The 23,656-nt window shown below is 44.1% G+C and overlaps 1 protein-coding gene and 1 non-coding gene across 2 annotated transcripts in view; both read left to right on the forward strand.

The window, feature by feature from the left end:
- Positions 1 to 23,656, forward strand: part of STK4 (serine/threonine kinase 4) — an 89,695-nt gene that overhangs the window by 53,527 nt on the left and 12,512 nt on the right. The gene's annotated exons all lie outside the window — the stretch shown is intronic.
- Positions 2,888 to 2,992, forward strand: LOC119063385 (U6 spliceosomal RNA). Its single transcript, XR_005085157.2, has one exon. It is a non-coding gene; the product is annotated as a U6 spliceosomal RNA (small nuclear RNA).

The raw sequence follows: 23,656 nt of genomic DNA on the forward strand, positions 1-23,656 counted from the left end.
TAAACTCTCCTAGAGGAAAGAGGGAGAGAGTGTCCATTATAGACAGAAGAATGTTCAAATGAAAAAAAAATGTTATTATTTATAATTTTGTATCATCACATTTGTAAGCCTAGGTACATATATATGTAAACATTATGCCCTAATTTCTTCCTATATGGAAGTGTAAATGCTTAAAAATACCCAAGATATTTTTGAACAAGAAGAACAATGAGGTCGGGCTAATTTCCAGATGTCGAAACTCACAAAACTGCCTGGCCGGTGTGGCTCAGGTGGTTGGAGCACTGCCTGGTGAGCTGGTAGGTCCTGGTTCTCCATCCGGGGTCAAACCGGGTTACAGATTAGGTCCCTGGTTGGGGTGTGTGTGGGAGGCAGCCAATCAGTGTTTCTTTCACATCGATGTTTCTTTCTCTCTCTGGCATCCATGTATACGTGAAATTTAAAAACCTACAAAACCACAGTAGTGCAGGCATGGTGGTATTGGCACAAAAATACAACGCAGACCAACGGTACAAAAAATAGAGTCGAGAACAATATCCGTGTGCGTATAAGAATTTATTATATAATAGTGATAAAATAGTGCAGACAGTGTGATATCCTTTGTGTAAATTTTTAAAAAGCCACAAACCATGCTACACATTTCTGTGTGTAGCCACACATGTAACTGCATGGATTAAAAAAAGGATGTACAATAACTTAAGAGTCATTACCTTTGAGGACAGGAACTTTAGTTTTAGCTGTTTTTACAGTGAGAATGTATGACTATATTAATATATTACTTGCTTAAGTTTAAAAAAAAAACAGTTTTATAAAATACTCCTTAGATTGCCCTGGTTTCAGCCTAGGGTTAGCCAGAGCGTCTGCAGATCTAAGATGAAGCACCATACTTTTCAATGTTTCTAACTTCCCAAGTGTTGTTGGTTATTAGCTCTTGGTATCCTTAGGTTTTAGAGTAAGTTTCCTATTTATTCAGACGAAGCTGTTTCCAGATTTCTTATGACTCACTCTATAAAGAGAGTCGAGAGTAGCCGGCCCCCACATGCTAATTCAGTCTGTTCATCGAAGTCCTCGGTGTGCACTTTGTGTGAGCAGGGGGCCGGCAAGGTCCTTCACCGCTGGGACTTCCTGTCTCATGCTTGTGTCCCTGACACCTGGCAATTGCCCAACTTAAAGTTAGTACACTATTTTTCAGCTATACTCATAGTCTCTGAATTAATTCAACAAAGGCAGTCACTACCCAGAGAGAGTTCATAGCATAGCGGAAAAGACGATCAAATAATTTTGATGCATTGTGCTAATAATAATAGCTTACATTTATTGAGAATATACTGTGTGCTAGGCATTGGTCTAAGTCCTTTATGTATATTAGCTCAGTCCTCACAGTCATCCCACAAAGTAGGTAATGTTATTATTGCCATTTTATGGATGAGGAAACTGAGGGTTAAAGGGGCTAAATAATCGATTCAGATTATACAGAAAATAAGCGGCACAGCACGGATTTGAACCAAAGCAGTTGGCTCCAGCGCCCATCCTCTTAACCACCTACACTGCTACAGCCTCTCTCTAGGCTAGTTTGGTAAACTGTTTGTAAACTGCATGTAAAAAGCCCTGTAGAAGCCCAGGAGAGGGAGCAAGAACTTCAGGAAGAACCCCAGGGAAGGAGGCACCCAGAAGTCTCATTTGAAGGGTGTTTTGAAAGATGAAGAGGAATTCTCGAGCTAGAGAAGGAGGCAAAGGGCACGCTGGGCTGAGAGGGAAGTGTGTCCGTGGAGGTGCTGAGGAATGTGGGGCGCAGGGGGCTGCCGAGACGTGTGCTTGGAGCGTGGGTTTGGGTGGGTGGGTTTGGGTGGGCGCGTGAGGAAGGGGCAGCGGGCGGAAGGCGAGCCCTTCCTGCGAAGCCAGTGGGTGCCAGTGTGCCCTTGTTTTTCCTGGAAACATGCAGTGTTCTTTGGAGATTTTTCCTTTGCAAATCAGAGAAATGACTAATAGAATTCTAATGTAGCCCAAAGAGCTAATAACCTAATATCTCTCTGAAGTTGTGTTATAATGGGCCCATCAGGATATAATACCATTAGACTATTAATTTCAGAATTAAGTTGATACAAGTACATAACCTCAACAAGACTGATTGATTGGATTCCCTGGGTACTTACAGAATTATCAGCCATTCATAGCTTTGAGTGGTAAGGAAGGATAAATTTTAGCCCCAAGTTTTCCCCAGGAGGGTGATAGCCTCTGGTTTTATGTAACTTTGTCTTAATCATTCTTTCCTAGCTCAGGGCCCCAGATATGACTGCAAAGTCGAGATATCAGTGGGTTTTCGTGGAAAAGCTTTACTGAAATATTAGGACATAATCAGCTACTCATTTTTTCTTAGGTTGCCCCTTTTGCTTTTGGTTCTACACTTTAGAAATTAGACATTTGCTAGGAGATGAGAATTATTATTACCTTATTTATAATTTAGTATCGTTGTTGCTATGATAGCAGAGATGCTTTGTTTACACGTGTTTAACTTAATGCTCTCAAGGATTCAGCGTGATGTTTTGTGGGAACCTTGGTATCAACAGCCCGAAACTTGACCTGCCATCTTATAAAAACAAGAGAAATACCGTACCCCCAGAACGTTCTGTCTCTGAGTTTGTGGCCCTTTAGTTTCAAAACGAAATTTTAAAAATCAGTGTATGTTCTTTAGTATCCCAGCCCCCATTGGTTAAGATAGAATCTGAAAAAGTTTCCGTTGTTCAACTCGGACAACCAGCAACTCATAACCAGCCTCCCACTTCTGATGTTTCCACCACTCGATTATTCTGGAAAAAAATTCCCGGGCATGTTTTGTTTCTAAATATTTTCATTTGTACCTATAAAGATCCCTTTTAAAAACATAACCACAGTGCTCGCTTCGGCAGCACATGTACTAACACTGGAACGATACGGAGAAGAAGCATGGCCCCCATGCACGAACGACACGCAAATCCGTGAAGCGTCAACAAACCAAACAAACCACAGTGTCTTTATCATACCTTTACAAATTAATAATGATTCTTTAATGCCATAAAATGCCTGCCATGTCAGTGTTCAATTTTTCCCATCATCTCATACTTCATGGGTTATTTTGTGTTTGTTTGTTTACAGTTTGTTTGGATCAGCGCCGCACACTCTAACCAACTGAGCTAACAGGCCAGCCTACTTTGTTTGAATTAGGGTCCAAAGAAAATTCATACACCAGAGTTGTTTGATAGATCTCTTGAATTGCTTTTAATCTGTAGGTCCCCCCTTAATGCCCTGCACCCACACCTGATTTTTTTTATATTATTGAAGAAATCAATTATTGTCCCGTACAGTTTCCCACATTCTATTACTAATTGCATCTAAGTGATCTGTTTAATATGTGTTTTGAATTTCCTGTAGATTGGCAGTTTGATCTAGAATAGGAGATCTCAGACCCCTTCAGATTTTTAAATGTTATTGGGGACCTAGCAACTTTGGTATGGCAGGAGGGTTATAGCTGTTGATATTTACTGAATTTGAAATTGAAACAGAAAATTTTTTAATTTTATCAATTCACTTAAAAATAATAAACCCATTACACATTAATATAAGTAACATATTTTTAAGAAAAATAACCATATTTTGCCACACAAAAAAAAAGTGAGTGAGAAGACTGGCATTAATTACATTTTCTTCAAATTTGTAGTGTTTAACGTGTGATCATACCTGCTTCTGTCACCCAGGCCGTTGTAACACATTTTGGTTGAAGATAGGAGAAAGTCCGAGCTAAGAAATGTAGTTGGGTAAGAGAGAAGTGTTTTAACAGCCTGTTCAGATAACCGTTCTTCCTTGAGGCTGCACTGAAACCTGCTGGTTTCCTTAAAGTGTAGAGTTGGTATACAATATTGTATCAGTTGTATTATTTTCATGTGTACAATACAGCGATTTGACATTTTGATGCCTTAAAGTGTGGTCCCCTCACTAATTCTGGTGGTCATCTGCCCCCCTGCAGCAGCACCACAGTAAGATGAACTGCATCCCCTTCACCGTTTTCCCCACCCCCACTCCCTCCCTCCTGGTACCCAGCCCTTTGATCTCTGTTTCTGAGTCTTTGTTTTGTTTTGTTTTCATTTTCTCACATATAAGTGAAACAGTGTAATATTTGTCTTTCTCTGCCCAACTTCACTTAGTATAATACCCTCTAGATCCATCTGTGTTGTTGCAAATGGCAAGATTTTATTCTTTTTTGTTGCCGTGTAATGTTTCATTGTGTGTGTGTGTTATGTATATACACACACTACATCTTTGTCCATTCATCTATCAAGTTTGCTTCTGCATATCGGCTACTGTAAATAGTGCTGCAGTGAACACAGGGTGCATGTATCTTTTTGAACTTGTGTTTTCATTTTCTTCAGATAAGTACCCAGAAGTGGAATTGCTGTGTCCTATGGTATATCCGTTTTTGCTTTGCTGAGGGATCTCCGTACTGCTTGCTGTGGTGGTCCCACCAACAGTGCACAAGGGGTCCCTGCTCTTCGCCTCCTCACCGACATTTGTTACTTGTCTACTTTTCTGATAATAGCCCACCAGCCTAGTGTGAAGTAGTATCTCGCGGTGGTTTGGATTTGCGAGTCTTGCACTTTGAGTGAACTTTCACTCACACATGACTTTGGTCTTTTGGACAACATTGGTTCCCCGAGTTACATATGAGAGCGTAGATCTTCCAAATGTTGGCGTATTTCATTCTATGATATTAAAAACAATCACATTCCTTGAAGTTACCACCAGTCTCATCAGAAATATTTCTGAGCAAGGCTGTCCAGCTCACAGTGGTAGAATTCCAAAGTTCTCGTTTTTGTTTGAAAGTTTGAATCTCATCACTGGCAAATACTCTGTTGTTTTTCTTGAAGTGACAACCTCAACTCATTTTTGTGCAAATGCCTGCCAGGATTCAGGTCTGAATAACCGCAGTTTGTTAGTCCCTCTTTTAAGTAAAAATGGTGTTCCATGCAAACAGCAGCTAGGTTAGCGGGCAGCTCATTTGCACGAGTGCTTCTGCTGCAGGGCAGCCGCCGGACTTGGGTCTGCAGCAGAAGCACTTGGTGCCGTCACCGTTTATCACAGATGCTCTTGAAAAGATGTACATTCTGAAGGTCGAACTTGAATATAACTAATACTTTTTACTACTTCATCAAGGACATTCCTGAAGGAATTTTTGTTACTTTTTTTTTTTTCATGGAGTCCGTGCTCATGAAGAATGCAGTAGCTGCTAGTACCACTGCTAGTATATCTGGTGCCTCTTCTTGATTCATGCTAAGAGACTGGCAGTTTCGTGGGGGCTTTTTCTTCTTGTTTTTTCCCCAAGGGGCTAGCAGTTTTACCCACCATTGCTTTTGTGCTATTAGTACAAATGTAAGCACCATAGAAAAGGCAAATGATGTCTTAGTATTAATAGGAAAATGGTTGGGTCTCACAGGTTCTGTGAGAAGGAGGCAAGGATTTCCCCGGGGATTGCAGGTCCGAGCTAAGAAATGTAGTTGGGTAAGAGAGAAGTGTTTTAACAGCCCGTTCAGATAACTGTTCTTCCTTGAGGCTGCACTGAAACATGCTGGTTTCCTTAAAGTGTAGAGTTGGTATACAATATTGTATCAGTTGTATTATTTTCATATGTACAATACAGTGAATTGTACATATACAGTGAATTGTACATACACTCGGAGAATTGCCGCTTTGGAAGTTTGATCAGACTCCGCTTCACGTCTTTTTGGCAGGGATAGTTCATAGGTGGGATGTGTACTTTCACCAGTGGTTGTAAAATGTCTGCATACACGCTCATCTCTCTCTTTCTGTTACCGGCCCTGGGGGTCATTGCCTGGCTGGACGCATTATTTCGTCAGAGGTTGCAGACTGGTGAGGTTGGAATCATTCCTTCTCCACCTGCCAATCGAAATGCCTCTAGAGCGAAGCACGACATTAGTTATGTAGCTATCATGTAAAATTTATATAGGAAAAACAGAGTATATACTTAATTTCTCCCCCTTATGTACCAGTTTCCAAAATAATGAGTTGGTTCTCTAGCATCCTCCAAAGATAAGCACTGATTTTGTTTCTGTCATTATGAATTAATGGCTTTTAAAATACCTGATGCACTTCTATTCTTTTTGTTTTAAATTCTCACCCGAGGACATGCTTATTGATTTTAGAGGGAGGGGAAAGGAGGGAGAGAGAGGAGGAGAGAAACATCGATCGGTTGCCTCTCACATGCATCCCAACTGGGGACCGAAGCCACCACCTAGGCACGTGTGCTGACAGGGAATTGAACCCTCGACCATCAGTTTGATGCTCCAACTAACTGAGCCACACTGGCCAGGGCTGCATTTTGATTCTTGCAGTTATTACATGTTTACGTTCAAATTCTCCCCCGTCTTGAGAGGACCCCAGTAGTTTTGTCTTTGTTTTCCAGTCTGGTTTATTGAGGTACATGCCCTCCAGTATTTTTGGTAGTTTCCGTGCTTCCGAGTATGAGGAGATGCCCCGGGCTCACCGGGAGCATTTCCTTGGGGACAGCCGGGGGGGGGGGGGGCAGAGTAGCTTTAATGAGACAGAATTGACATATAACACATGTAAGTTTAAGGTGTGCAACGTGATGATTTGATATATGTATATGAGGTCTGTCCAGAAGGTGTCCAGCCATGTAATATGAAAAATAGAGATGTTTATTGAAGAGGATACAAGGTACAAGAAACCTTGTACACAGGACAGTGATGCCTCAGTCCCCTTCAAAGTAGGCACCTTGGGACCTCACGTAGTTCTCCCAGTCGCCATCAGCTGCCCCATCATATTTTCCTGAATCTCATCGACAGTCTGAAATCTCTTCCTTTTCAAAGGTGATTTTAGTTTTGGGAAGAGCCAGAAATTGCAGGGCACCAAATCTGGGCTGTAGGGGGGCTGAGTGACTTGGTGATTTGATGTTTCACAAAAACTCTGCACGAGACGTGATGCATGAGCAGACGTGTTGTCGTGATGAAGCTGCCAGTCACCCGTTGCCCACAGCTGCGGCCTTTTGGATCTTCTGACTAGTCTCCATGGAGGAACGTTCAAGCTTCACACAAAATTTGATGCAGATCCATTGCTCCACTTGCTCAGTCATTTTGAATGTGGTGACCACACAGTGCACGTGCTCACTCTAGGGCATCTACCGCCCCCACTGACTAGCACAGTGAAGTCGTCATTGTTCACACATGTGCACTCCAGCCTACTCTCCTTGGCTGCCGGGTTACATCGATGTCATGCAAACCGTTCTCATTATACTAACAATGGCTGGGCTTACTATAGTAAGGTTAGTTACCTCTTTCCCGTCACATGAATCACCTTTTTGTGAGTGTGTGGTGACAACTTTGAAGATCTGTTCTCAACAACTTTGAAATATTTCGTACGGTGCTGTTTGCTGCATTCGGTCCCCAGAACTTACTTTTCTCATAGCTGGAAGGGTGCGCCCTCTGTCCAACGCCTCTCCGCTTTTCCCAGCCTGGTCTGGCAACCACCATTTCTGCTCTCCATTGCTCTGAGTTTGTAGAAACAGCCATAATGTGAAGGAACTTGGGTTCTTTCAGTGGGAAATGGCATTTAGAGACCATAGTCTGGGTACAAGTTGTCCTCACAGCCGTCAGGTCATTTTCTTCTAGGCCTTTTCAGTGCATGTCTATTACAGAACGTATGTTTATTACAAACTGGTGAATTCCCCTGCTATTTGCAGTGCAGGTTGAACATCACAGGGCTTTTTACTGAACCCCATTGATCCTGCGTCCATAACTCCTCTCCCTCAAACAGCTCACTTCCCAGGAACACCAGTGCAATTACTCATTGGCCTTATATGTCACAATAAATATGTCAGCCCCAGAACACCAGCATCCCACCAACAGGAATTACTAAAAACAGTTAAGATTTGTATTGCAGTTCTCTTTGTCCTTAATATGCCAGCTGAGATGTACATTCCACTTTTACTGTTAAAGTCACGTGGAATAATTTCTGTGTGTGTGGTTATACCACAGATGTAATATGCAGACAGATTTTTTTGTTTCATTTACTTCATGGTTTTAGACATCACTTCTTCATTGTCTCACTTTGTAATTACACAAACTGCCCCGTTCCCAAGGCAGATGGTCACAGCAGAGTTACGCCGACTGAGCTTCTGTCCCCACCCCTCCTACTCGTTTCTCCTCCCTCTTTTTTTGTTATGTTTTGGTTTTATTCGCCTGCACACAAACACGTGTGTCTTCGTACTCCCATTTTAAATAAGCAACAGTGTGCTGTACACACTTCACTCCACAATTTTGATTTCCCTTAACCCTGTGTGTAAGAGGTCCCTCTGTAGCCGTTCCTAGAGCTGGTCCTCGTTCCATGTGTGGTCGTTGATGCAGCCATCCTCTGATGATGGGCAGGTTGTTTGTAGCGGTTCTAAAGCTGATCCATCATAAACTTAGACATATAAATAGAGAATGAAACTTTTTAGGATTACCTTTGTTTTTTAAAGTTCATGCTTTAGCCTTTTGGTTTCGGGAAGCAAGGCACATACTTGAAGCCTGTAGAACTTTCCTTTTTTTGTAGTGAAGGCCGGTGATGGTGATGATGGGGAACAGAGTAGATTTATTCAGAGGTGTGTCTCTGCCACAATCTGCTGCTGTTTGCATAAACTAAGGAGGCTGGTTTAGTCACAACACCTGTGCCACGGGGCTGTGAGTAATCGCTCTCCCTGTGTGTGGATGCCCCAGGTGTGAGGACGTTGCCAGGATAGTGAGGAATGAAGGAGTTCCCTGCAGGGCAGAATTCCTAATTGCTATAAGTAGAACCTGATTACGTAAGTTTGAATCGCGTTTCACCCAAGGTGAAATTTAGTCCAGTTGCTTTAATTTTGCTGAATTTGAAGTCCAGAAAATGACTTTAGGTTTTATATTATTTACTCTCTATCGACCAGATGGTCCTGAAGGCTAAACGATATTGTTAATGTAAATTAGTTGTTAACGTAAAGAGCAGTTTTAGCTTTTCAGCTGAGGTGAAAGGAAACTATGTTTCTCATTGCCGAATCCACAGCCATGACTTTGAGCTGTGACCCTGTTTACCTAGACATGTCTTTTCGCTCTTCTTCCTTTTCAGTGTCAAATGTTCTCCCTTCTCAGCTTCACCTCCCATTTTCCCCTCACACGGGCTCTTGACAGCTCAGTATTCCTGCAACGTGAAATGTTGAGAACACAGGAAAAAGATTTATGCCAGTTTTTTCCCCACCCCCAAAGAAAGAATCTTGATCCCATTTCTTAAAGTAGTAGCCTTTGCTTGTAGCCTCACGCCTTTGCAGCTTTTCTCTTTACCTGAGAGACATTCCTGCTGTCATTGCCCCCAAATCCTGATGCCTCACCACTGAAATGACATTCAGCAGAGTGAGCGTCTTATGTCCCCGACAGCAGTCGCTCCAAGCACCAGTTTTTCTGAGTGGGAGGCAGGTCTCTTGTCCTTCCTTCATGTCACTGCTGGGCTTTACTGAGGCCTGGAGCTGGCAGTGGAGGGTGTGAGGTGTCTGAAGACTCAGACGGGAGAAAGCTGATTGACGGTGGTTTGTTGTGTTGCTACCACTGATCGTGACTTGCTGTGAACAGCTCGGGGTGCGTTTGTTTTTGGACAAGAACGTGTTGGATTTCACATGCGTTGAGAAGCCCTTACAGAGTTGCAGCTGGGTCAGCTGGCGAGGGAGTGCGTCCTGCCTGGTTGTGCAGCCAAGTGGCTGCTCTCCCGGCTGAGGCAGAGCATGCCTGCGGTTAAGGTCACCGCAGTTGGGCTTTTAGGGTCCCGTCCCGAGTAGACGTGAGCCGATTTGTCCTCCTCTCTGTGCTTCAGCGTCCTCATCTGTAAAACGAAGGGAGTGCTGACAGCTCCAGGGTGGAGCGCGTGTGCGTGTGCGTGGCGGTGCGTGCACAGTGCCCTCAGCTCACCACGGGGCCTGTGGCCCGGGCCCTTCACAAGGCTCACCTCCTCCGCTTGCCCGCCGCCCTCCCTTGTCTTTCCTCAGACGTTGTTCTTTCGGAAGTTGCAGTAACCCAAACCGCTTTCCCCAGTGATTGCCACTCACTCCCATTATGAATGGGAGAGATCCGCTCCCAAAGAACACCTGCCCCCAGACACTGCTTTAAATAAAACTGTTCTTAAAAAAAAAAAGAATTATGGCTATTGCTAGCTGGGAATTGATCACCCAGAGTGCCCGTGGGTATCATTTTTAGACTTCCCAACGTTTGCCTGCTTTCCCTTACATCTCTGTTCCATAGAGCGTGTTCTTTCTACCCACCTCCAGTGTCATAAGCTTCATGTTCCTGGTATTTTTCAAAGGGAGGCTCACACACTCCCATTGCAGTGCACACTTTCTGCCAATAGATGTCACCCTCTCCCTTCTTTTGAGCAGTCTCCTGTGTGGACTTGCCCTCTGGTTAAGTAGGGTCACCTGCGTAAACTGAGTGATAAAATTCATCAGCCCGGAAGATGGACATCACGTGAAGTGAGTTTTCTTGACAATAGGAGTAACTCGTGACACTGAATTGTGTCAGAAGCAGGGTGAGTGGCTTTGCGTGAGCCACTGTCCTCTGAGTTTAGAACTATGGCAGAATTCTACTAGCCGGGAATTACAAGACTGCTTCTGTTTTTTTGATGTGGTTCCTGTGTATTAAGTATTATTACTTATTTTGTATTATTACTTATTATTTCACTCTTAATTTCACCTTTGTAAAAAAAATGATTAGTTAGACCTTTGAACAGTAACAAATAATCCAGAGGCAGGAGAAGGCCCAGGGGCAGTTCGGCCCCGAGGCCTGCTGTGCTCCTGTTACCGTCGTGCTGAGGGAGCGTGTGAGGCTGCTGAAGGCACACTCGTGTTTTGCTCCTTTACTCGACGATGCTTACAGTGTTCCTGTGAAGGAGGCAAAGTGAGACTTCTTATCCTCTTCATAGTTTGAGGATCTGAAATCCAGAGACATTAAAGGGCAACTTTTCTACCTTGGGCTAGAGTCAGGTCTGGAAGCCAAACAAAACGAACTGATGGTGAGCTCCAGGCACGTACTGGGTTAATTAATGTTACAAAGCAGCTAAAACAAGCATCTTTCATATAATGCTCATGGGGGCTCTAGGGCCAGGAAGAGTGGTTCCAGGTGTGTCGCCTTAATGGGGATTTTGTAATATTAAAGGAGTATTTATTATTAACTTGAATGATTTTTTTATACTTGGAACGTAAGGCACATTGTCGGGCTTTGCCTTTCATTAATTATTTACATGAATTGTTCTTTGGTTGGAACAATTGAATTTACACGTTGTTTTGATGTTCTTTGTTATTTACTTTGTAACCGAGGGTTTTACAGTTGCTGCGCTGTTGTTCAGGAAATGCCGTGCTAAATAACCAAAAGGCATTACTATCTCACCGGCTCTAACTTGTGTGGAAACTAAGGTGCCCATTGCAGAGGAGCCTTAAGGACATTCGACCCACCCGCAGGTGACGCCTCTGTCCCAGCGCGCCTGTCAGTCCCATCCAGGTGCTTATTCCCGAATTTTCCCCTTTCATACCCTGTTACCTATTCAACAGTAGCTTGTCTTTAAATGTACTTTCTTACCATTGTAACAGATATTGGATGCTTTTAGTAATCTTCATATTGGTTACTCCTCATCTCGTCTTCGCCCCATCTTTAGTTTTACTTACTTATTTATCTGATTAAAATGCCTAACATCGGGTCTGCCCTCTTGGCAGACTTTCGAGCACACGCTACAGGAAGGTTGCCTGTGGGCACCGCGCCACACAGCAGACCTCTGTCACTTGTCCCTCTCGTGCGCCTGGGACCTCGCACCCTTCCACCCACAGCACCCTGCTTCCCCTTTATCAAGTCTTAGTTTAGATCTTATTGGCAGGGACGCTTGCTCTCTTAAGGCTGCAGAATTTGAGAAGAAAATGGTGAACATAGATAGCAGTTACGGAAATGTGCTGTTTCATTACTTCGTTCGAACCCATTGTGCGTTCTTTGAAAACCTTTCCAAATGTTTTTGTTATTTTCTGGATTAGAGATTTTATTTATTTTCAGAGAGAAGAGAAGGGAGGGAGAAAAAGAGGAAGAGAAACATGGATTAGTTGCCTCTCCAGTGCCCCTAACTGAGGACCTGGCCCACAACTCAGGCACGTGCCCTGACTGGGAACCGAACTGGTGACCTTTCCGTTCATAGGCCAGCACTCAACTGACTGAGCCACACTAGCCAGGGGCTGTATTTCCCTTTTGTAATATCCATTCATCTGAGTGTTTGGGAGCATTTTCATTAGCTTACACATTTGGTAGATACAAAGTTTAAGTCTTCTTCCCCTTCTCGGGTAAAATGTTAGTATAACAGAAAACAGTGATTGGACCTGCAGTGGGGGGAGTCCCCTAGATCAAAGTGGGGTGCAGCGTGTAAAGCATTCGGCAAAGTGCCCGGCAGTCCTCCTCTGGTATGAATGGAGCAGTTCCTTTCAAAGTGACAGTTACAGAGAGTTAGGGAGCAGTGGACTGGGAAGTGGATCTCAGCTCTGACAGTGACGAGCTTTGTTGTCCTTGGGCCACTTAATCCTTCTGGGACTCTTGTTCCTTCATCTGCTAAGTAAACGTGAGATTAAAAAGTCTTCAAGAGCCCTCAGACTCGGTCTCTGTTTGCTAAACTTTAAAGTGGAGATAATACATCCCTGTCGTAGGGGCTCTTTGAGCCTGAAAGAGAAAGCTGGGCAAAGCATGTAAAAGAGGCTCAGTGTGTGTCAGGGTTTCCCCCTGCTCTTTTAAAAAGCAGGGAGATGCTCGGACACCCTGGACACCAACAGGGGCACAGGAGGCAGTGCAGCAGGCTGGCTCAGAGCCCGGTTGACCTGGCCTCGCCGTTCGTCAGATCTGAGACTGGACAAGCCACTTAACCTAGTGCCGCTGAGACTGTCGTTTTGAGCCAGGACCCATTGAAACCAGTGTCTGGTGTGAATTTGGGTCGATAAAATACCGCGTGCCCTGTGTCCCGTCGTCCGAGGCAGCTCTGCTCTGTGCGCCTTGATGAGTGAGGACAACAGCTGCTAGAAGTTTAATGTGTGCTCAGGAATGTGTTCGACACTGGAACTATGAATTCAGCACTTTGTGTGAGAATGTTAAGAAACTGTGCTTGAGCCCTGGCTGGTGTGGCTCAGTGGATTGAGTGCCGGCTTGCAAATTAAAGGGTCACCAGTTTGATTCCCAGTCAGGGCATGTACCTGGGTTGTGGGTCAGGTCTCCCCAGTGGGGGGCCTGTGAGAGAAGCAACCACACATGATGTTTTTCTCCCTCCTTTCCCCTCTCTCTAAAAATAAATAAATTTAAAAAAAAAGAAATGGTGTTTGAGCTCCTGATATGTAGTCAGTATGTGCAGTTTATGTACAATTATACAAAAGGTACATGATATGAAGGAGTTCTCCTTTTTTAAAAATCATACCATCTACCCTCCTATCTCAGCTTTGTTAGTGGGGAAAATGAAAAGCCCACAGGAAGCCTGCTTGTTCCCTGACCACTGGCCTTTGGCAGCATCCCTTTCCCTGCAGGTCCCCTCCCCCTCTCGGTGTTCTGTACCTGGGCCCAGAAAACAAGGCTGAATGACTGTAGCTGCAAGGGAAGCTCGGCGTGTTGGACTCAATGATGTCGACGGTTCTGTCCAATCCTGAGTCAGCGATGCTGCATCAGTGAACTCTGGTAGCTACTCACATGTGATAGATGAGCCTTCAGCAGTCACAGGAGGGGGGTGGTCTCAGGCTGGTCTCAGAGAGGCCGGGCAGCGGTACTTATTTCTTGGCTGTGGATTGTTCGTCTGACCCCCGAGAGGTGGGTAGGGAGGGAAGAGTCCGTTTGGCTGTGGCATGTACAATTTTTATAATTTGAATTACTGAAATGGTTGTTAGACATTGTTTTAATGACTATCTTTGCATGATCTGTATTAGAATTAATTTCTACAATAAGAATGCTTGGGTCAAACTTTACAGATTTGAAATTGTGATGGGTGTTATCACATTTCCCTATTGTTTTGGCATTTGACTTTCCAGTTTGTGTGATTTATCTAAAGCAAGGGAATTCTTATTTTCCTTACTGATTTCAAAGAGTTCTTTATATATCAAGTAAGGTTGCGACTGTGGCACCATGTATGGTAAATTTTCCCAGTTTCTTAAAACTTTATATATGGTGTCTAACTGTTCAGATATTTGAAATTTTTACATACTTCGATTTAGCAGCTTTTTCTTTGTGGTTTATGGAAATGTATGCCATGTTTAGAAGATTTTCCCATCCCAGAATTATAATAATATTAACCCTTTGTTTTAGGGTTTTTTTTGTATTCTGCCTATAATTTATCTTGGTTTAAAGAGTAAGGTTGTGATCCAGCTTCATATTTTTCTAAACAGCTAGCCAGTTTTCCTAGAAACCAACAATTTCTAGTGTACATGGTGGATTTGGAATTACCAAGTCTTGATGGCGTCTAGTGTCTACAAGCGGCTTGTTTTTATAGAAAGTTTCCACTTCGAATTCTGAGTTTCAGTGTTTTTCTGCTTTGAAAACCTCTAGAAAGGAGCTGTGAACAGGACACCAGATTGGTTTTGGCATTAACTGTAATGCATCTCAAGTAGGCTGATTCTACAGAATTTGATCCAAAGTACTTCTATGTCTGAATGCCTTTTTGCCAAGCAAAATTGATCATTTCTAACCAAAAGGCCTGCAGTGCTAGACTGAAAAAAGAGTCAGGGGTCCTCCTAGGCTGCCGGCCGTTTGTGTAATTTGGCATCAGGTACGATGCTTCCTGCTTCTCTTTTCAGTTCCTTTCCGTTCTCGAGCCTTCAGGGGTCAGTGCCTCTCATTGTTGCGTCGGGGGTCAGGGGACACATTCGGATCCTTTCTGCCCCAGTCCTAGCCTTGTAGCTTTAAAATGCTTTTATTTTTTCCTCGGCAGTGTAATGAATAGCTATTGGAAGGCTTTCTTTCACTGTTATTTCTAGCCTTCTCTGTACTGTAGAATTGAGCTGTATTATTGAACTTGTTGTGCTGGTATATTTTTACCTGTAGTGACATGTGATGATCACAGAGATTCTAACTTTTAGTGAAGGTGCTTTTAGTTCTTCTAGTTTGAAAAATTTACCTGACTACCCTAGTACCTTGGCAGATTCCACTTGTCATCATCTCCTAAATTATTATAGTATTTTTTTAAAGGTAGATTTTATGATCGATGCTTTTTTAAGTCAGTTTTGTGGATAGGAAGGCACACTCTGCCATTGTGTTTCAGAGGCCGTGTGCACGGTGGTTAAAAGCACCGGAGTCTTTCTGCTCACAGTCCTAACCCGCCTTCTCCACCCACTCTGTCGCCTGGCTAGCCCTCCATGTCCTTACGCAGGGCGACTGACAGGGGTGACGGTCCCACCCCCTCTCGGGGCTGCCGTAGATCCCGAGTGAGAGGATGCGTGTGCATCGACTACGTGCTGTTTTCCGTCCTCTCCTTTGGTGTTGGTTTGCTCTCCCAGGATGTTGCGGTGCCATTGTTTCCCTCTCAGTTGTAAAAAGAAGACGTGTCCCTCCTGGAAGGTTCCGAAGTGGAAGAAGAGCTTCGCAAAGAGCATTTCTCCTGCAGTTCCACCTCCCCAGCTGTAACCACAGTTCACGTTTTAACATGTTTCTTCCAGCTTTTTATACTTCTATATTAACACACATGTATATATCGTAATATATATTACCATGTGAGATCATTCTCTGTGTGTAACATGGTATCTTGATTTTTTTTACTTTAAACATTTTCTCATATTAAAAACATTTATACAGTCATCACTTTTGATGGTTACATAATAGTCTATCACATTATATTATTTTGATTGACTTAGTCCTCCTTTTTTTGGCATTTAGTAGCATTTGGAACCTTTTTCGTTGGAGTTAGGTTACTTTAAAATCATTCTAACTCATTAGAACAGGCGTCTTTTCTAGTCAACAGCAGGCTTGAAAGTTGAGGCTTGTGTTTGCTTTAGAGGTCGTTGTGTGTTTTGGTTGTGTGTGTGTGTGTGTGTCTGCTGAGTGTGTGAGTTGAGCTAGGATTTTAAACGGCAGACCCTCTATTCCTAGACTTTGGCCTTCTCCTCGGGCTGTCCCCATGCTTGTCTGCTCTTCAGTCTCTCTTTGATGAGCTTCTTTTCATAACCCGGCGCTGGAAGAAAGGCGAATGGAGACCATGATTAGTATTTCAGTCTCTGACCCCGCAGCGCCTGTGAACGCCCAGGAACCGACCCAAATAAACTCCAGATGCGTGTTGACGGGTCCTTGCTGAGGGGACCGTGCCGAGGAGTTTGTGGTGAGAAGACCGTCCTAAATTGTTCTTGACAAGGAATGCTGTTTTTGTTTCAAATTTCTTGTTTTCCCTGTAAAGCTGGGTTTAAAGTATGTTAAAGCTGAATTCATTTGTACTTGGGAATATAATGAGATCTTGTACTTTTTACTTGGAGAAAACCAGCCAAGAACAGCAGTCCGAAAAAGAAATACGTGTCCGGGATTGCCAGGGAGACCTGCCGTTTAGATGTGCTTTCTGAGAAACCACATGGCACATGAATGTCTTCTTTGTCTCAAGTCACAGTAGTCGCCTGGCTCTGCTGGCGAATCGCGCTCGCTGGTTTGAGCCTGGTTTTTAACTCAGTTACTGCAGTGGCACCATGAGCAAGACTGAAACGCCAGGGGCTTGTGAACCGGGAGGTCACTTAAAGTGGCACCGGTCTGTGTGAGCCCGACCCTGGTTTTCATTCCCTCTGTTTGGTTCTGGAACTGCTTGGCAGCTTTCTTCTTCCAAGTTCACTCCTCAGGGCCGCTTACTCCCTGCTGTCAGAATACGGGAGGGCTTTTATCTTAACCACTTGGTGAGCCAAAGAGCTGAGTCCAGATCTTGCATTTTCTAAATTTGGGTAGAGAGAATATGAATAGTGATAAGAAATCCTTTAGATCTAGATGGCTTAGAACCAAAGGTCAGGAAATGGATCCTAAGACCCGAAAAAAGTGCCTTGGCCCCTTGGGCCCTAGGAAGTGCTGTCCTGGGGTCATCGCCACGTGGCTCCACCGGAAGCACAGGTGCCAAGTGGCGTACATCTTCAATTCCTAGAAGCCCTCGTCTTGCTCAGTAAGCTGTTCCAACACTGTACCATTCAGAGAAACGTGGACTTACGAGAAGAAGGGGGATTCCACAGGTTGGGAAGTAACTCATATCATTGCTAAAAGCTCTGCCTGAAGATACTATGTGTTTTGATTTCAGCCCACATTGGTCCCCAGGGTACTTCTACCCCTATGTTTGGTTCTCTCTGACTGAAACCCTGCAGAAGGTTGGCTTTATCTGGCTTTTTCATTTTATAGATGGAGAGAGCCCATCTCTGGCCTTTAGCCGGTACCTGGTATTGTGGTGACTTGACTTGAGTAAACCTTGTCAGCCTTACGCTAAATAATACTCTTTGTCACTGAGGTGAGCGACTAAATCCTGGGTGCTCTCCTTAGTCAGACTCCTTGGTGGAGACGTGCTTCATTCTCTCTGTAGCTAAGCTAGTAAGTGTGAAAGCACCTGACCGGCAGCAGGTGTTGGGTGATGTTTCAGACTGAGCCAGGTTCCGCTTTGACCTCTGGGGACATGCCACCTCGGGCAGATTAATTCTGCAGACTTCAAACTTTCCATCTATAGAATCAGACTAATAATAATTATAGCTGTAAGAGTTATTGAGGATCCAATGAGATAATACATGACAGTGCTTAACACAGTGACCAACTAGTAATAGTTAATGCGTTTTTAAATGCCGGCTAATTGTTCTTGGTACTGTAATTATTTTACAGTGAGTCTGGAAATCCCGCCCTCACCACGGCAGCGCTGCTCACACTTCCGCCCTACCTTTCTGTGTGTCTTCCTGCGCTTCGGGCATAAGAAAGTTAGTATTACATAGAAACAACGTTTCAGGCTCCTGGAGATTCCCCCTCTTTCACTGGAGGAAGTTTCGGACGCTACATAATCTGTCTGTTGCTGGAGCTGGTAACCGGGAGTTAACTGGTCCTTTCCCTCCTGCTTACAGGAGAAGCACATCGGCTTGGTAATACCCTGCTTGTCTGTGTTCTCAAAGATCACTCGGTCCTCTGTGGCTCTGAGACTTAAGTGCATGTTTGTGATCATCCAGCGAATCCTGCTTTGTCCTTGTGTCCAGAATCCATAGTCCATGGTCTTTATGGTTTTATTCCAGGTAAATCTAGGGGGGTCACCCCCCTAGAAATCTTGATTTTACCTTAAGTGTTACTTTTTTTGGCATAAAATTTTGGATTTTTAAATTTGCAGCTTGCTTTTCATCCCTAATATTTTTTTCTTGATCAAATATATGAGTTTTCTCCTTTCTCCTCCCCACCCCCAGTCATTTGAAAGAACCAGCTTTTTGTTTTGTTGGTCCTTGCTTTTGCATTCATGAATTTATGTTCTACCTTTATCTGCTTTTTGTGAGTTTATTCTGGTTTTTTTCCTCCAACTGAACGATTAAACTTAATTGATTTTCAGCCATCTCTTTTCTAATATATGCACATAAAGCTGTTCCCTTTAAGTCTTACTTTACCATCTATAACTTTTGATGTGTACTTTTGGCTTTGTAAAGTCAGATATACTGAGGTTGGATTCATATATCATAAAATGTATTTTTAAGTGTATGGTTTGAGTTTTTTTAACTTTTTAAAATTTATTTTTAGAGGGGAAGGGAGGGAGAGAAACATCAGTGTGTGGTTGCTTCTTACACACCCCCTACTGGGAACTGGCCTGCAACCCAGGCATGCGCCCTGGCTGGGAATCAAACCAGCAACCCTTTGGTTCACAGGCTGGCGCTCAATCCACTGAGCCTCACCAGCCAGGGCCAGTTTGATAAGTTTTGACAAGTGTATACAGTTGTATAAATAACCACCGTAAACAAGATGTTGAACGTTCCCACCACCCCCAAGGGTTCCCCCATACCTTGTTTTTGTCCCTGTGATTTAGTGTCTCCCGTGATGCCGTGGGAGTGGAGTCAGGCAGCTTGCAGTCCTTTGTGTCTGGCTTCTTTCGTGTGCTGAGATGCCTCCATATTGTTCATTATCTGGAGCTGTTCCTTTCGTTTGCTGAGTAGTTTCAACTTTATGGATATACCACTACTTATTTATCTGTTCATCATTAATATAGTTGTCAGTGGGGTCCAAGGGAAGCATTTTCATTCTGCACTTGGGCTGCAAGTAAAGATACCAGCGTATCCCAGATTTGAAATCATTTGGGCATTTCTTATATTTAAGTGTTATCTGGGGTTTGGCATTTTGGAAGGTGTTCGGATCGTGGACAGTTGTGCCCCTGTGTCCTCACTGTGTCCCTCCTCCCTGTAGTCGTCTGGGTCCCATCAGGAGGCAGAAACCACACAATGGGTCAGACAGAAGTTTAATACAAGGAGTTACTACCTGTGACAAAGTGTCACTAAGATGGAGGGAACTGTGGTTCCCGAGGACTGGGGAAGCACACCCAGTGAAGGACGAACTGCCAGGGAGGGGTTCCAACTCAGTGGAGAAGGGGGCCCCTGACATCACAAAGGAGTCTGACCGGACCAGGGATGGCCCAGAGTCTCGGGGCGAGCCACAGGTTGCCCTCAGGGTGCAGGCAAGAAGCAGGCGATCAGCAGCCAGAGGTGTGGGTGTGCACTGGGGGGTCCAGGCACCAGAGAGGTCAGGAAGCCTCCAGAGACTGCAAGCTCTGGGGTCCGTGCTGACAGGGCTTGCCAGAGGTTGTGGCCACACCAGGGTTGCAGAAAGACCACATTCTGAGCCCTGCTGGGACAGTTCCACCAACTGTCCTCACACCCACACTGCCACCCCCATGCCGGACACTTGGGAGAGCCTCCCCCTCCCTGCCCTGTGCCTCGGCCCCTCTGCTGAGATAGATGTTAGCTTAACACCATGCCCACTTTAAAGACGTGCTTAAAGGGGTTCTGTGGTTTATTATAGACCACATATAGGAGGCTGCCTTTGGAGCAAAGAGACAGTGAATTGATAACTGATATACTCTCCTGGGTTTTTTTTCCAAAGAAATACCATGAACTCAAAAGCACCAGTAAGAGTATGCTTGTGCTATTAATCAGACAGTTCAAGAGAGGAAAAGAGTTTAAGAAAATGAGAACTTGCAAGGAATATGTTTATTGACAAATACAAACATCATATTAATGACGAAAGATACCTTCCCATTGTATTTGTCATATACGTGGTGATATTATCACTGTCCGCCTCTCTGCCCATCATTATAGATTCCACACTGTATGTCAGACTCCAAGTTGGAGACAATTTCTTTCTTCATGATGCCAGATCCTTACAGAAAATATTTAGGATACAAATTTTAAGAAGTTTTATACCAGAGAAGCTAAGTGTTTTTAACCCTGAGCTTAAATGATGAGCTTATTGCAAGTAATATGGTAGTCCTCCTTTCAGAACCAAAAAACTTGGAGTGTGGTCTCTGCAGAGAATTTTTTCTGCTGTGAACTTAGACTCATTTGAAAAGTATTACCATGCCCTATATTAAGTCACGTTTGTTGTTCATACCAATTAAACATTTGTTGAGAAGAATAAAGGACTGTCCCCAAGTATATGGGACATATACATATTAATACTTTTGCAGAATAGGAGTACTATTATTAGACTATCTTAAATCAGAAAAATTTTAAAGATTATAAAATTCCTTCTTGGGCAGTAGTGTGTTTTTGGCAGAATTGAACATCAGTCTGGCTTTCTCTCTGTCTCATACACACACACACACACACCCCTAATCTATACCCAATTTATGTTTTCGACAAGACTTGATAGCCATTGCAGAAAAATCCTGACATGCCTTGCGGATAGAACTTGTCTGCTTTTGTTTCAGAATTGTTTTTTCTCAAAGGCGATTGAGGGGATTTGGGGAGAGGGGAGTTCAGGTGGTAAGTCCCTGGCCCGTCATTATGTAGGTGGTCCCAGCAGTGGGACTGACTTACAGAGGTTTTTATATACATTCTAGAGATTGAATGCGATTCACTTACAAGTTTTCCTAGTTAAAAAAAAAAAGCCCAAATTGTAAAAATTCAGGCCTGCAAAATAGCTTACTCAGAGAACTGTATTTGCATTCTTAACTAGTTTTCAGTGCACATTTTGTTCTTTTCGTATATTTAAATTGGATCCTGTGTAGTCAAAGTATGCCTTTTAAGACCCCTTCTACTAAGTAAAGTGGGATCGGTTTGCATTTTAGCTTTCAGATTTGCTTGGGATTCTTTGGGCTTCTTCTGTTTGGCAGGGTGAGAGGGGAAAGCCTGGCCTTCTTGTTATCTCGGAAATTTCCAGCCCGGGGAAGTGTGCAGAGGCCAACTTTCGGGGATGCTCTGCGATCAGCCAGCTCCTCTCCTGAATTATTAAGCCACGCTGAGACAGCAGCGTGGTACAGCGGTGTTTAGGCGCAGCTATCTTCTGAAAGATTAATGTTGCTGCAGGAGTGGCAATAGTTTTGACATCACCCTTCAGTGCTTTCAGGTGTCGGGAACATTACATTCTGTTCCTGCGTTCTGCCTTCTTTACACACTCAGTCATTCTAGGGCGTTGACTTACTCTAAGCTGTGTGTTTGCTCACTCTCCGAAAGTTCTCCTCTCAGAGTTTGGCTTCCCAAAGTGTGAAATTTATAAACCAGTGTAGAGCGATCCTTAAAATAGAATTTTTCTTCAAAAGCAATCATGAGCAACCATGACTAGAGAGGATTTTATGTCCCTTTTTCCTTGTGACTTGACTGCGACCATGGGCCTGGAGGAGTGTTCGTTCTGACTTTGGCACGCACGGGTCAGTTTGGGCTAATTGACGTAGCCTTATTTAATGAACTTATAGTACACTCTTAGGCTTATTTATCGATTAGAGATTTCCAGAGCTTCTCAAAAGCCCATTGTCTTGCTAATAACTGAGGTAACCCAGTAAAAGGTCATTTTCAAGTAAGGATGTAAAGCTTAAGGATATATTTCTTTATTAAATATTTATTGAGGACTCTTTTCTGTTGGCCTGACTCTGAAAATATATTAGATGTCGTTCCCACTCTTAAATAGCTCCCACTTTATGAAAGGAAAAGATAGGGGGAAAGAGGAGCTGGAACTTGAGTTGGGCTCACAGGTGTGGTAGCCATTCCCTAAGCCAAAGACAGAGAGAGAGCATTCTGTTCACAGAAGCTTGGATATGTGGGCACTGTAGCAGGAACTGAAGGCATCTTGAGTAGCTTATTAACCTTGGCAAATGAACTCATACGTCCCTTCACTTACAGGGTGGGGTAAAAGTAGGTTTATAGTTGTTCATGTGGAAATCAATACAGTCGTTAATTAATAATAATAAAACAAGAATATATTCTGTGTTTTGCATACTCACACCTGTAAACCTACTTTTGCCCCACGCTGTATCTAACCAAATTTTGTTAGTTTCCTGTAGCTCAAGTATAATAATTATTTGGAATAAATTTGTGTTTCATTTTTTTTTAATTCCGTAATTCAGACATTTCTTCCCAGGTTAGAGTGAGCGTCCATTCTTTGCACTATAAATGTATAGACAGGCCCTGGCCGGGTGGCCCAGCCGGTTGGAGCATCGTCCTGTGCTCCAAAAGACTGCAGCTCTGATCGCCCCCCACCCCCACCCCGGGCACCTGCCAGGCTGCAGGTTCGATCCCCTGTCAAGGGCATGTACGGGGAGGCAACTGATGGATGCTTCTCTTTCTTTCTCTCATCCCCCCTCCCATCCCTCTCTGTCTAAAATCAATAACATATCCTTGGGTGAAGATTCTTTTTAAACATACAAAAAAAGAGACCAACCACAGAGGCGCTTCCTTCTCTCGGCTCCCGCAGCACACGCTGGCCTGGTACGGCATCAGCTCGGGCTTCGCAGCCGGACACACTAAGGGCTCACATCTAGCTCAGCCGCCCACACTTACTGGCTGCAGGACCAGCAGCAGATGTCTGCACCCCTAAGCCTCGGTTCCCACCTCCGTGAGATGGGGTGAGACTCCTCATTTTATACACTGTCCTGAGGACCACGCGAGATAATGCGTGCAAAGTGCTGAGTGCAGTGCCTCACGCTGGCGAGCCACGAGAATTTTCAAAGCACGGGACACCTGACTGGTCACGAGCACCGGCCTCTCTTCCCTTTGGGGGAAAGGAAGGGAAAAGAGGCCGGTGCTTGTGACCCTCTTTTCCCTTGTCAGAGAAAAGGACAGCGGCCAACGCAATTGTGGCCATTCCGTGTGAATGCGTCAAAACTGTACCTGCTTTTGGCAGATTGCCAAAAAATACTTTTTTTTGCAGTGCCACAGAATCGTAGTAATTAGTTTGTATGTGCCGTGGGACGAGAAAGGGTGGACGTCGCTGGCCCAGCACACAGTTAAAGGCAGCCGTCAGGACCGTTCGCAGTCGGTAATGCCGGGTTGCGGCTCATTCCCATGACTTACCTGCCTCGTTTATCTCCACTTCAGTGTGAAGGGATCCTGCCATAGACGTCTCTCCCGCACACACCTCCCTTAACTACACCCCTGTCATCCCGCCTCCTGCCCCGTCCGGCCGAGCACACGTGTCTGACACAGAAAAGCTACTCC

The sequence above is a fragment of the Artibeus jamaicensis genome, unplaced genomic scaffold (assembly GCF_021234435.1).
Source record: "Artibeus jamaicensis isolate MK-2021 breed Jamaican fruit bat unplaced genomic scaffold, CSHL_Jam_final contig_685, whole genome shotgun sequence".
Classification (NCBI taxonomy): Eukaryota; Metazoa; Chordata; class Mammalia; order Chiroptera; family Phyllostomidae; genus Artibeus; species Artibeus jamaicensis.